Source organism: Neovison vison, chromosome 12, assembly GCF_020171115.1.
Source record: "Neovison vison isolate M4711 chromosome 12, ASM_NN_V1, whole genome shotgun sequence".
Taxonomy (NCBI): domain Eukaryota; kingdom Metazoa; phylum Chordata; class Mammalia; order Carnivora; family Mustelidae; genus Neogale; species Neogale vison.
In genome coordinates this window covers 50,065,903-50,077,516 of record NC_058102.1, presented here as the reverse complement: position 1 = coordinate 50,077,516, position 11,614 = coordinate 50,065,903, and the positions used below count along the sequence as shown (strand labels likewise).

General features: G+C 40.0%; 1 pseudogene; it reads right to left on the bottom strand.

The window, feature by feature from the left end:
• Nucleotides 1-2,338: 2,338 nt before the first annotated feature.
• On the bottom strand, nucleotides 2,339-2,909 carry LOC122891606 (annotated as a pseudogene).
• Between the last annotated feature and the right edge of the window lie 8,705 nt (nucleotides 2,910-11,614).

The window sequence follows — 11,614 nt, the reverse complement described above, 5'->3', positions numbered from 1 at the left end:
TCCGGCAGGCAGAGCACTTACTCATCCTTTCATACTTAGTTCAGGCACTACCTCCTCCAGGAAACTTTCTCTGACCTTTGCATGTCTGCTCCCTGGAGGCCTTTCAGCTCTCCACTTCTCTACTTGCACGATACAGAAGAAAGAATTCCACTCACTCAATGTACACCGTATCATAATCATCTGGCAGGAGACTTGAAAGGGGCAACAGGGTTCTGGTCATGTTTGGGGACGGGTGCCTCACACAGTGCCCTGCACATGACAGATACCAAAAACAAAACAAAACAAAACAAAAAAAACGTGTTCACCGAGTGAACCTTCGATACACTTTTATAGTAAAAATAGCAAGTGACAAATTACCAAGCTCCCCTTACACCAAGGAGTGTTTCTTCCTTCCATCTACTGTTTTTCTTCTTCTTTTTATAATTTGCAATAAAGTTTTACTGTCGGTATAGAAGAAGAGCAGGGAAAACAATTCAGTAGCTTTCAGTGAGTAAAATTTATAATGTTCTTCTTCTTTTTCAATATAAGCCGCCTGTTTATGTAGCTTTTTGTTCTAACTAGATATTAAACACTAGTTGAACGCTTGTTTAAACTTGAAAAATCCTACAGGGATCATGGAAGTTGATAGAGGAAACACAGTAAGCAACTGAACAAATATTTGTTATGAGATTCACTCTCTGCCCAGGAGACACCAGAAAGAACTTCATTAGCAAAGACTTCCTTCACCTATGAGGTAATGAAAGGGGAATTGCCAACACCCTCAAGCCAAGGAGTAGGTGACATCAACTTTATCCTGAGCAATTTAAATCCATCTACAATGCCCTGTACTCCAGAGGAGGCCCAGACGAAAGAGATGAGCTAAACACATTTTCATTTACCATGACTTTATGCCCCTCTAACAAAAAGATGAACTTCAGCTTTGATTGTGGATATCCCCCTCAGAGTCAGGATGTTTCTCCCCTCAGTTACTGCTTCCTTCTTATCTCTGAGCCAGCTAAAGCGTGGAAAGATTCAGAGGCCAAATTATTTTTGTATTTCTGTCTGTTGTATTATAAAGCATGTGTCTGGTCTCTGTCCCAGGTTCCTGCAGCCAAGTTTCTAAATTCGGAATTGAGAGACAGGAATGTCTTTGCTATTCACAGTAGGTCCTCGGACCACATCAGAGTTTATGTTAATGAAGCAGCTCCGGAGGGCCCCAGGCCCACTGCAGGAGAGGGGCCAGTGGTGCTAGAAAGACCAATCAAGTGATGAGAGGGTTGGGACTTGGAGCCAAGGCTCTGAGGAGCTTCCTGACCACACTGATGTGTCTGGAGGACAAGGTGTCCTGATTCCAAAGGGAGAGCACATGAAAGTTCTGAGTCCAAGACACTTCCAGACCTTGCCCTGTATGTATTTTCATTTGGCTAGTTCTGATTTGTATCCTTTATAACAAAAATATAACTGTAGGCATAATGCCTTCCTGTTTTCTGTGGGCTGTTCTAATGAATTATCGAATTTGAGGTGATTGAAGATACCCTGAATTTGTCGCCAGTTGGACAGAAGTGCCAGTGGCCTGGGGGCGCCAAGTCTGTAGCTGGCCTCAGAAGGAAGGGCAGCCTTGTGGGGAATTTGGCCCTTAAGCTGGGGAATCTCCTTGGGATGGTCAGCATCACGAATGTATTGCAATATCAAACTGTTCTACTATGGAGACCACACGACCTCCATGTTGATTCAGCAGGAATGACCAAATGCCAGGCCTGGTGTTCAGGGGACCTGGGTCCAGAATCAAACTTGATATTTAACAGCCCTGTAATCTTGAGCAAGCCACAGAACTGATCTGACTGTCAATGCTCCCGTCAGTAAATGAAAGAGGTTGGACTCAGTAGCTTCTGCCATTTCCCTTTTCTATGCTGCTCCCAGTAGGTCTCAATCTGCAGAAGCCAATGATCATGTTTTCCTCTGAATGATCTTCATCTATAGGCTCCTCTTAGCAGCAATGGCTTACAGATGGGTTTAAGGCCTTTGTATTTGCTGTTCCCTCTACCCAAACATCCCACTCCCAGATACCTACATGTCTTACTGCTAACTTTCTCCAACGCTTTCCTGCACAGACGTCGTGTTTCTGCTCACCCTCACTGGCCACGTGACCTATAATTTCAACACCCATCCATGACACTCAGCCACTCCCTTCTCTGCTTTATCTTACTGCGTGACATCATTAGCTAACATATTATATATGACAATGGCTTTTTGTTTCTTCTCAAATCACTCCAGCTTTTATTGCATCTTGAAAACATCACAAATAAATCTGAAAAATCATCCGGAATCTTGCTGTTTCTGTAGCAGGACAACTTAGATCTTACTCGTCAGCCTATTGAATTGTTCCTTTTTCAGTAACACAGATACCATCCCCAAATTTTCTGATATCCTTGTTTTTAACTGTTGTGGCTTGCTGGATCAAAGCAGCTGAGTTTGATAGATTTCCTTCAAGAATTAACTTATCTTTCTGGGCCTGAGATACTGAACAAGCAACATCTGGCCTCATCCAAACCCTGCGGACATATTTTTATATTTTTCTCCCCAAGAAATTTCAGATTTCAACAAGAGAACCATTCTGAATAACAACGCTGCTGGGGAAGTGCATACACGCAGACGTCATCTGGTAACAGATGCCCAGTGTAACACCCTTGATGGTGTTCTATACGTGACTGTGAGAGAGTGCAAACAGTAGCCAGTTCTTTTCTGTTTCCCCCCATTTGTCACCTCGGAGCCTCTTCTCTTTCTTTCCAAGGAGACTGAGTTCTATATTGATATGACAGAAGTCCATCTGCAGAATTCCTCTGGGGCCCTTCACGGTAATGGTGCATCCCTTCTGAGTAATGTCAACATTTTGGGGAATGTCTCATCTGACTGATGAGAATGGTTTTCATTTTTGCAGCAGATGTGGCAAAGAGATGACAAAGCCTTATTTTTCATCTATTTCTTCAGTAGAATGGAAGCACCATGAGGGCAAGGACCTCTACTGTTTGTCCACAGCTTTTGTTTGTTTGTTTGTTTGTCCACAGCTTTATATTGAATATCTAGAAAACTGCATGACAAACAAATGACTTGAAGTGAATATTAATAAATATTTCACAAATGAATCAAACATCAGCTTTATTGAGATCAGGTAGGCACAGCAGTTTAATTATGCAATCCATATGCTCATACCTGAAATAACTGAAATTACTTCTGCAGTTTGGAATCACTAGGAGCAAAGGTATGGCGATAGGTAATAACAGAATGCTAGGAACTGTGGCCAGAGAGAGGAGCTTTGGAGGTTAAGAGATTTGGGGGATGATAAGGATCAAAGAATAGAAATGATGATGAGTGAAGTGAAATGGAAGCGACATAAGACACTGAGAGAGAGAGTAAGATCATAGATATTAGAATCTACAAAGGTGGCAATAGGGAAAGAAATGGGGAAATGATACAGCAACTGATTCTACTACAACTTTGAAAAGTAAGAAATTATCGTCTCGGTCCGAGAAAAGGTTATGGGAAACAGATGGTATAAAACAAGCGCTCTGAAATATTGAGAAATTTCAAGGGAACAGTAGTTTAAACTGCACAATACAGTAGCCACTAGACACAAGAAGCTCGTAAGCACTTGAAATGTGGCTTGTCTGAATTGAGAGGTGCTGTGTAAGTGTAAAATGAATGCCAGACTAGGAACAAGAAAAGTGACACATATCATTAAAAATGTTTATGTTGGGGGTGGCCTGTGTAGCTCAGTGACTCAAACATCCAACTCTTGATTTCAGCTCAGAGTGTGATCTCAGGGTCCTTGGATCGAGCCCCACATGAAGCTCTGCACTGGGCATGGAGCCTGCTTGGGATTCTCTCTCTCCCTGTCCCTCTGCCCCACCCCCTACTTGTGTGCACAAGCGCCTCTCTGTCAGACACGCGTGCTTTCTCTCTCTCCAGGGAGAAAATGTTTAGTTAGCTACATGTTAAAATGGTAACTTTGGGATGTATTAAACTAAATAAAATGTATAATTAAAATTGATTTCATCTATTTCTTTTTTACTTTTTTTAATGTGGCCAACAGAACATTTAAAATTACATACGAATGCTAGTGTTATAGTTCTACAGGTAGCCCTGGTCTAGAAGTGTCCAAGGGGTGTATGAAGAAGTCTGCAGGCTTGGTATCAGCCTCTATGAATCTGGAGAAATTAAAGAAGGCGTGACCCCCAGTAGAGAAGTTTGCTACAGTGTTGTCTTCAAAGGAAGGCAAGGTTTTAACCTCAGGGAAGAATTAAAGATTTATTTATTTATTATTTATTTATTTGAGAAAGAGAGAGAGAGAGAGAGAAGGACTGAGCTGGGAAAAGAAGAGAGGGAATCCAGACTCCTAGATAATTTGGAGCCTGATGCAGGGCTAGATTCCCGAACCCTGAGATCATGACCTGAGCCAAAATCAAGAGTGGGCTGCTCAATCAACTGAGGCACCCAGGTGCCCCAACTCAGGGAGGATATAAAATGATTATTTCAAAGAAAGGACATGCTAACAGTGGCCATAATCATATTGCAAAATATAAATGTATCAAATTGACACATGGTACACCTTGAACTTCACAGTGTTATATGTCGATTATAGCCCAATTTTTTAAAAAAGAAGAAAAAAAGGTATAGTTCATGTGTCAGATGCAGAATGGCATATCTCAGTCACAGGAGAGGAAGAAACTTTGAACTTCACCTATTCCGTGCTGGTTCCAAAGCCAAGAGCACTTCCTTTAGTTAAGACCAACTTCCATTTGGGAGATGGAATGGATGAATAAGTCATCCACTTATTACCCACTTATTATATCCACTTATTATATGCAGTATATCCAATTATAATGCAGTCAATCAACAAACATTTATTAAAGACTTAATACATCTTGGGCTCTAGAGATCTAAAAAATGAATAAGTTCCTGGCTTCAAATTGTTCTCAGGCCAGTATGAGAGACAGGTATGTAAAAATCAATAAATTCCAATACGCATCCTGGCAAATACAGTAATTGAGTATAAATTAGGCCTTGAGGTCAGAGCCAGGAATGAGATATACACAGTTTACATCTTGTGCAGCTATTTCAACTAGGGCAAAGAATGTAGAAATCGCCCATTCAGCACAATTCTAACTCTAGCTACAAAAGGGTCATGTCTTCTTTCACTTAAAAACATTAAAGCTTTTGTCTGGGGAAAAAAGTAAGACTTTTGCAGATATAAAGGAAAATAACATAGTTTACAAATGTATTTCACTCTCTCCATTTAAAGTATAACCATAAAAACTTCAAAAGTTTAATGTATAATACAAAAACTTTAAAAAGACCCGGGTGCCTGGGTGGCTCGGTAAGTTGGGCATCTGCCCTCGCCTCAGGTCATGATCTTGGGGTCTTGGAGTCGAGCCCCTCGTTGGGCTCGTTGCTCGGCAGGGAGCCTGCTTCTCCCTCTCCTTCTGCCCCTCCCCCTGCTGTGGGCGCTCTCTCTTTCTTTCAAATAAACAAAGTCTTTAAAAAAAAAAACAATCCAACTTTAAAAATACCAGCTTATATTCTGCAATATCATTTTCAGATGTCTTTATATAAAACAAAATGTGCATACAACTGCTACCTGCTTTTACTATCTTAAGATGCCAGATGGTTACAAAAGAGAGTAATATTCCTTCTATTTTCTTGATTTCCTTCAAAAATTATAAAATAGTTTGGTATAGTTTCCAAAAAGGTATATACAAAAAGGTATAATAAGAAACACCAAAATCTCATTCGTAGAAACAAATCAGCCTATGTATACCTTTTTGGTTCTTCTTATTTTCTCAAAGTCACCACAGGAAAGGTGAAGATAATTGCTGGTAACAACATATGTGTGTGTGTGTGTGTGTGTGTGTGTGTGTGTGTGTTTGGACAGGGGTGTTACCCATTCATGTTTGGGGCAAGAACCCAACATCTCTGGAATTTATCCTGGTTAGAACAGACCCATGGCAGAAGGAGAGGGCATTAGAATCAGAGAAATCTAAATCCAAATCTCATCACCATGGCTTATCAAATTTAAAATCTTGGGATTTTATTGGATTGGGATTAACTGGAATGTTAATCAGAGAAATCTAAATATTTAGATTCAGAGAAATCTGGGCATTAGAATCAGAGAAATCTAAATCCAAATCTCATCACCATGGCTTATCAAATTTAAAATCTTGGGATTTTATTGGATTGGGATTAACTGGAATGTTAATCACCTTCTCAGAACTTCAATTTTATCACCAAAATAATGGAAGCAATGTGCTACGTACCCCCAACACTGTGAAAATAGTATGAACATTCTTGTACATGGTAGATGCATAAAAAGTGTTAGTTCTCCAATCCTTTTCTTTGCCTCCTGTTTGTGGTCACATACTCCCGAAAGAAGGACAAAATTAAATCAATCGGAGCAGTAAGCTTTGTTCTCCTAGAGGTGCCAGTGCCTCAGTGAAGGCAGCCAACCATGTCCTGTGTATTAAAATGGAAGAACTTGTTTTCAGAATAAAAATTTCATTAATTTCTGATAAAAACTAACTGCTTCTAGCAAAATTAATCCAAGCTAATTGAATAGTCCTTGAAAAGCAGGTAAATCATCATGGCCATCACAGACGACTGATTCTGTTTCTACAAAGTTAAAAAGCAAATTATAGAAAGTTGTGATGAGAATCTGCTCCTTATCAACATGAAAAAAGGCTCATAAATGTCACCCACTAAATTCCAACGATCTAAAATCCAAAAGAAGAAAAATGTCTTAAAATAACCCTAGGAGGCTATGTTTTTATCAGGAACATAACTTCCCTTAAATCTGCTATGGAAAGAAGACACAAACTTATTTTTATTTAGTAACACTTTCCGTTTTTTATATCAAAGTCTCCTTTTTTATTTGAATAAGTACAATCCCCACAAAAAAAGTTCCTAAGGAAGACAGAATCATGCATTTGATTAAAGCACTATGCTGAGTACAATCTTCAGTGAATAGAACCCTCAATGAATGCATAGCAAATGACCCAAAAAAAGCAGTAAAAGCAATCACCCCTTTATAACATGTTACAACAAGATGGTACATGAATTCTTTTTTTTTTTTTTTTTTAATCCATTCAGGACAGGTAGAGCCAGTTTTCTGGATGAGGAGACTCAGAGAGGATGACTTGCCCAAACTCATACTTTCTAAGTGGACTAAAAACCAAATCAGCTGATTCATTTGCCCACCTTTAAAATCTTAGTGTTGAAACACCCCATGGAAGTTATTTGGTCTCAGTCTCTCTGGTGACACAAAAATCCTATCAATAACATTCTTGACACATGGTTATTTGGCCTCGGTTAACAGTTCCAATGACTCATTCCTTTTATAAGGTCATGACTGCCATTTCTGAAATGTCTTCCTTACAAAGAATCTAAATCTTCTCCCTAGTTATTTTTATTCCCAGGTCCTGAGCTACAGCCATAACTTTCATTAAAAAGCTGGTCCCCCCAAACTCTTTGGATTTCAAAGCTAAATATACCTTCCACCCATATGGTTTTACCATGAGGTACCGCTATGGGCATCATCAAGGTACCATGTCTGAAAACCCTTGTTCATTTCTATCTTCCCATCTTTTCCCACCTTTTGATTTTCATTTCATCCCTGAGGTGTTTAAGACAGAATAAAAAATAGGCTGATAAATAAAAGAATGTACAATTAAATGAAACCTGACCACATAACCATGACCTTCCTCAGTTGTTGATCTTTCTGAAATACCTAGCACTCTTCAGTAGAGAATTATTTATCTAGAGACTCTAGATCTGTAAGGATCAACAGAGTCATCAAATCTCTTCATCTTTTAGATTAAAAGACAGAATTCATACAACCACCTATACAACAAGCATTTAATGAGCACCAACTACACACCATACTCAATACTAGGCTCTATGGCAAGTTCTACCAACACAAGAATCGATAAGACAGAGTTTCTACGCTGAGAAGGGGTATCATATTATTATTACCAAATAACTTTCATTGAGCCTTTACTCTGTGTCAAGCACAGTTCTAAATGGATTAATACACTTAATCTTCACAATAACCACAGCTAGATGTTATTGTGATAATTATCTTCCCGATGAGGAGACGAAGTCCCAGAATGGTTGGGTGTGAGGTAGTAAGATGGGAATTTATCCAAGATCTCCTAGCCAATAGAACTGCAACCAGAGCCTCAGGGAAGAATTTCAAAGTAAGTAGTTCCTTTCTTTTTCCAGGCTGCTGCTGCTGCTGCTTTTTTTTTTTTTTTTTTTTTTTAACTTTTCTTTCAGCTTTTCTATTACTTCCAGGCTACCCCAATGTCTTTATTAATGCTAAGTAATGTGAGGTTTTCTTCAGTTACAAATTTATATTAGTATGTAGATAATTACCAGCCATAACACTACTACTCTTGCTCTTCCTGCTTTCTTTGGCCCAATTCTTTTCCCCGTACACAAATGACCAAGGTCAGCAGAAGGGCACTCCAACTTGGACTTGGCACTTGAACTGAACAGTGACATTTATTTTTTTTTTTTGAAAATTTTATTTATTTATTTGTCAGAGAGAGAGCACAAGCAGGGGGAAAGGCAGGCAGAGGGAGAAGCTGGTTTCCCACTGAGCAGGGAGTCCGATGTGGGACTCGATCCCAGGACCTGGGATCATCACCTGAGCTGAAGGCAGATGCTTAACTGACTGAGCCACCCAGGCATCCCCAACTTAAACATAGTCTGGGGAAGAAGGGAATATATTATTTCAGAGTACCTGTTATTAACCGTGCCTGACATCCTTCGTTTGATGCAATTCCTGGTAAGAAAGGCAGATCAGCAGAATAAGCAGTGTGTGCTGTGACACCAAAAACTTCTAAGATTAATCTGTTGATAATTTTGTCCTCTAATCTTACCCTGAATCTTTCCATCTTCCTTGTCGCATCTAAAATGAACTAATCCTGGATTTCCCTGCTTAACACCCCAACTGAAGGTCATCTAAGGGTTAAGCTGGAGAGGGGAAGGGCAGAGTAGAGAGGGCACAGCATATACAAAGTCCCCAAGATGGGGATTCCCGGAACAAGTGCCAGGCTGGGAAGGAAAGGGAGAGAACATGGTCAAGGAAGAACTTTCTGATGAGAGGACCTTGAAGTGACATGAGAAACCACAGTACATATAAACACATATCTGATATTCATAAATTGATTTCCTCTATTAAGTGTTACAGGCATTGGAAACGTCTTTACGAAAATGGTGGCATTACAAATATTTGGAGTTTAATGTTATCCATATTCCCCTTTTCTGTGAAATTGCTTTAGTTTATCACAAATGCAAAAGAAAGGCCATATGCATGTCTCTGACTTTTTTTTAAAGATTTTACTTATTTTTTTTTTTTTAAGATTTTACTTATTTATTTGACAGAGAGAAAGATCACAAGCAGGCTGAGAGGCAGGCAGAGAGAAGGGGGAAAGCAGGCTCCCCGCTGAGCAGAGAGCCTGATTCGGCTCCATCCCAGGACCCTGGGATCATGACCTGAGCTGAAAGCAGAGGCTTAACCCACTGAGCCACCCAAGCGCCCCGTCTCTGACTTTTTAAAAGGGAAGCAGCACTTCAGCAAGTACATTTATAAATTGTTGTGTTTGTGAATTTTCATTTGATGGATATCATAATCATCTTTTTAATTTTTGAGCCACAGTACATTTTACAAGGTGTTCTGGTTTGTGTGTTTTGTTTTGTTTTTTTTTCATTTAAAAGGATCTTGGGGTGCATGGGTGGCTCAGTGGGTTAAAGCCTCTGCCTTCAGGCTCTCTGCTCAGCAGGGTGCCTGCTTCCTCCTCTCTCTGCTTGCCTCTCTGCCTACTTGTGATCTCTGTCTGTCAAAAAAATAAATAAATAAAATCTTAAAAAAAAAAATAAGAAAAATAAAAGGCTCTTCAACAGACCCTAAAAATGTCACGTAACTAAAAATCTACTGAAACAGTGGGAGAATCTAATTCAATACATGCATTCTTCAAGTTTCCTTTGTCTCCATTTGAAGCAGGCTAACTGGGTCCTATCTAACATTCTCATAGGTTAAGCATTTGTTAAGGTTCACCTTGACCCAGGTAACCTGAAAGAAAAAACTAATACGGATGAAATCTACCATCTTCAGTCTTTCTGTAATACCCTGAGATGATTAATAATTCCAACCCCGAGGCTTTCAGAGGTTAATGTGATGTTCCCATGAATTGTCCCACTTCGAGCTTCAGTGCCAAAGGTCATCAACTGTCCTTGGCACTGTGGACAGAAAGGCTGTAGAGAAGCTACTGTGCTTGGAAGAGTACAGTACCCTCGTTAGCCCAGGCAACTCATTCACCCCTCAGGCTTTTGATCTGTTAGATGAAGAGGCTGGACTCTAAAATCTCCAAGGCCCTCAAATGCTAGGTGTCTGTGAATTGTGAAAAGACTTGGTTTTCCCATTTATAGAGTTTTAGCATGACAGAGAGCCTGACCTCAGGCAACTATAAAAAGTCTATCTTTCTCGAGTAAAAGGCTGTGTCCTTTTAAGAAAATGTGATATACAGCTGGAAATTCGCATCCATAAAGTGAGCACCGATCCATTTTAGTGAGACTGTCATAGTTTCAATGGGGTACTCCCCTGCATGGGGGCCTGCGCATCTACTTGGAATTGTTGAACAGGAAGGAGGGGCACGACTCTGCGAGGAAGGGCACAGTTAGAGAACTCCAGGACATGCAAGAAAATCCTATGAACTCAGGAGCTGATGGGAGGGTGGGGGGAATGATGGGAGAATGACTCTGAGGGTCACAAAGGGAAAGGTAACTGTGGACAGCAGGGCCCAGATGTCCTTCAAAAGGCTGCCACCGAGACATTCTGTCCTTGTGCCTTATCAACGGTTTTAAAATCAAATTATGTGAGAGGTTTTTACTACAGAATTGCCATTCTCTTTCACGGGATAAGAAGACTGACTATAGAAACACTCATCCAACTGATACAATAGAAATGGAGCCCAAATGTCATGATACCCTTTAAAATCCAAAAATAATGGGTATTAAAGGAGGGCACGTGTTGTGATGAGCAATAGGGGTTATACACGACCAATGGATTGTTGAACACTGCATCAAAAACTAATGATACACTACATGCTGGCTAACTGAACATAATAATAATTTAAAAAATCTAAAAACGTTTGGCTCAAACATCCATGAGATTAATTCACCAGATTAACGGGTTAATTAACCAATTATTTCTGACTGTTCTAGGAATGAATCCCATACCTTCCTCTGTATTTCAGCAAGCTTTGGCAACTTGTTTGCTCCGGCTCTGATTTTCTACTTCAGCTGAATTCTCATCCACATCCCCCATACCCTCTGCCATTTCTTTTCCCCAACCTCACCAAAGAGCCAGATGTGGAACTCCCTGGGGTCCCACCCTTCTTCCTACTATAGAATTATTTAGAATTCTTGCACTTAGCAGAGCATTTCGACAAAGATGGTGGGTCCCGGGCAGGTATTACTGCATGGAACTGTCCAGTCAACAATTTAACCTTTTGCTTAAAAAAAAAAAAAAAAAAAACTTTCTACTTTCTTCCCCATAAACATTTCATGGGGCCCTTCTATC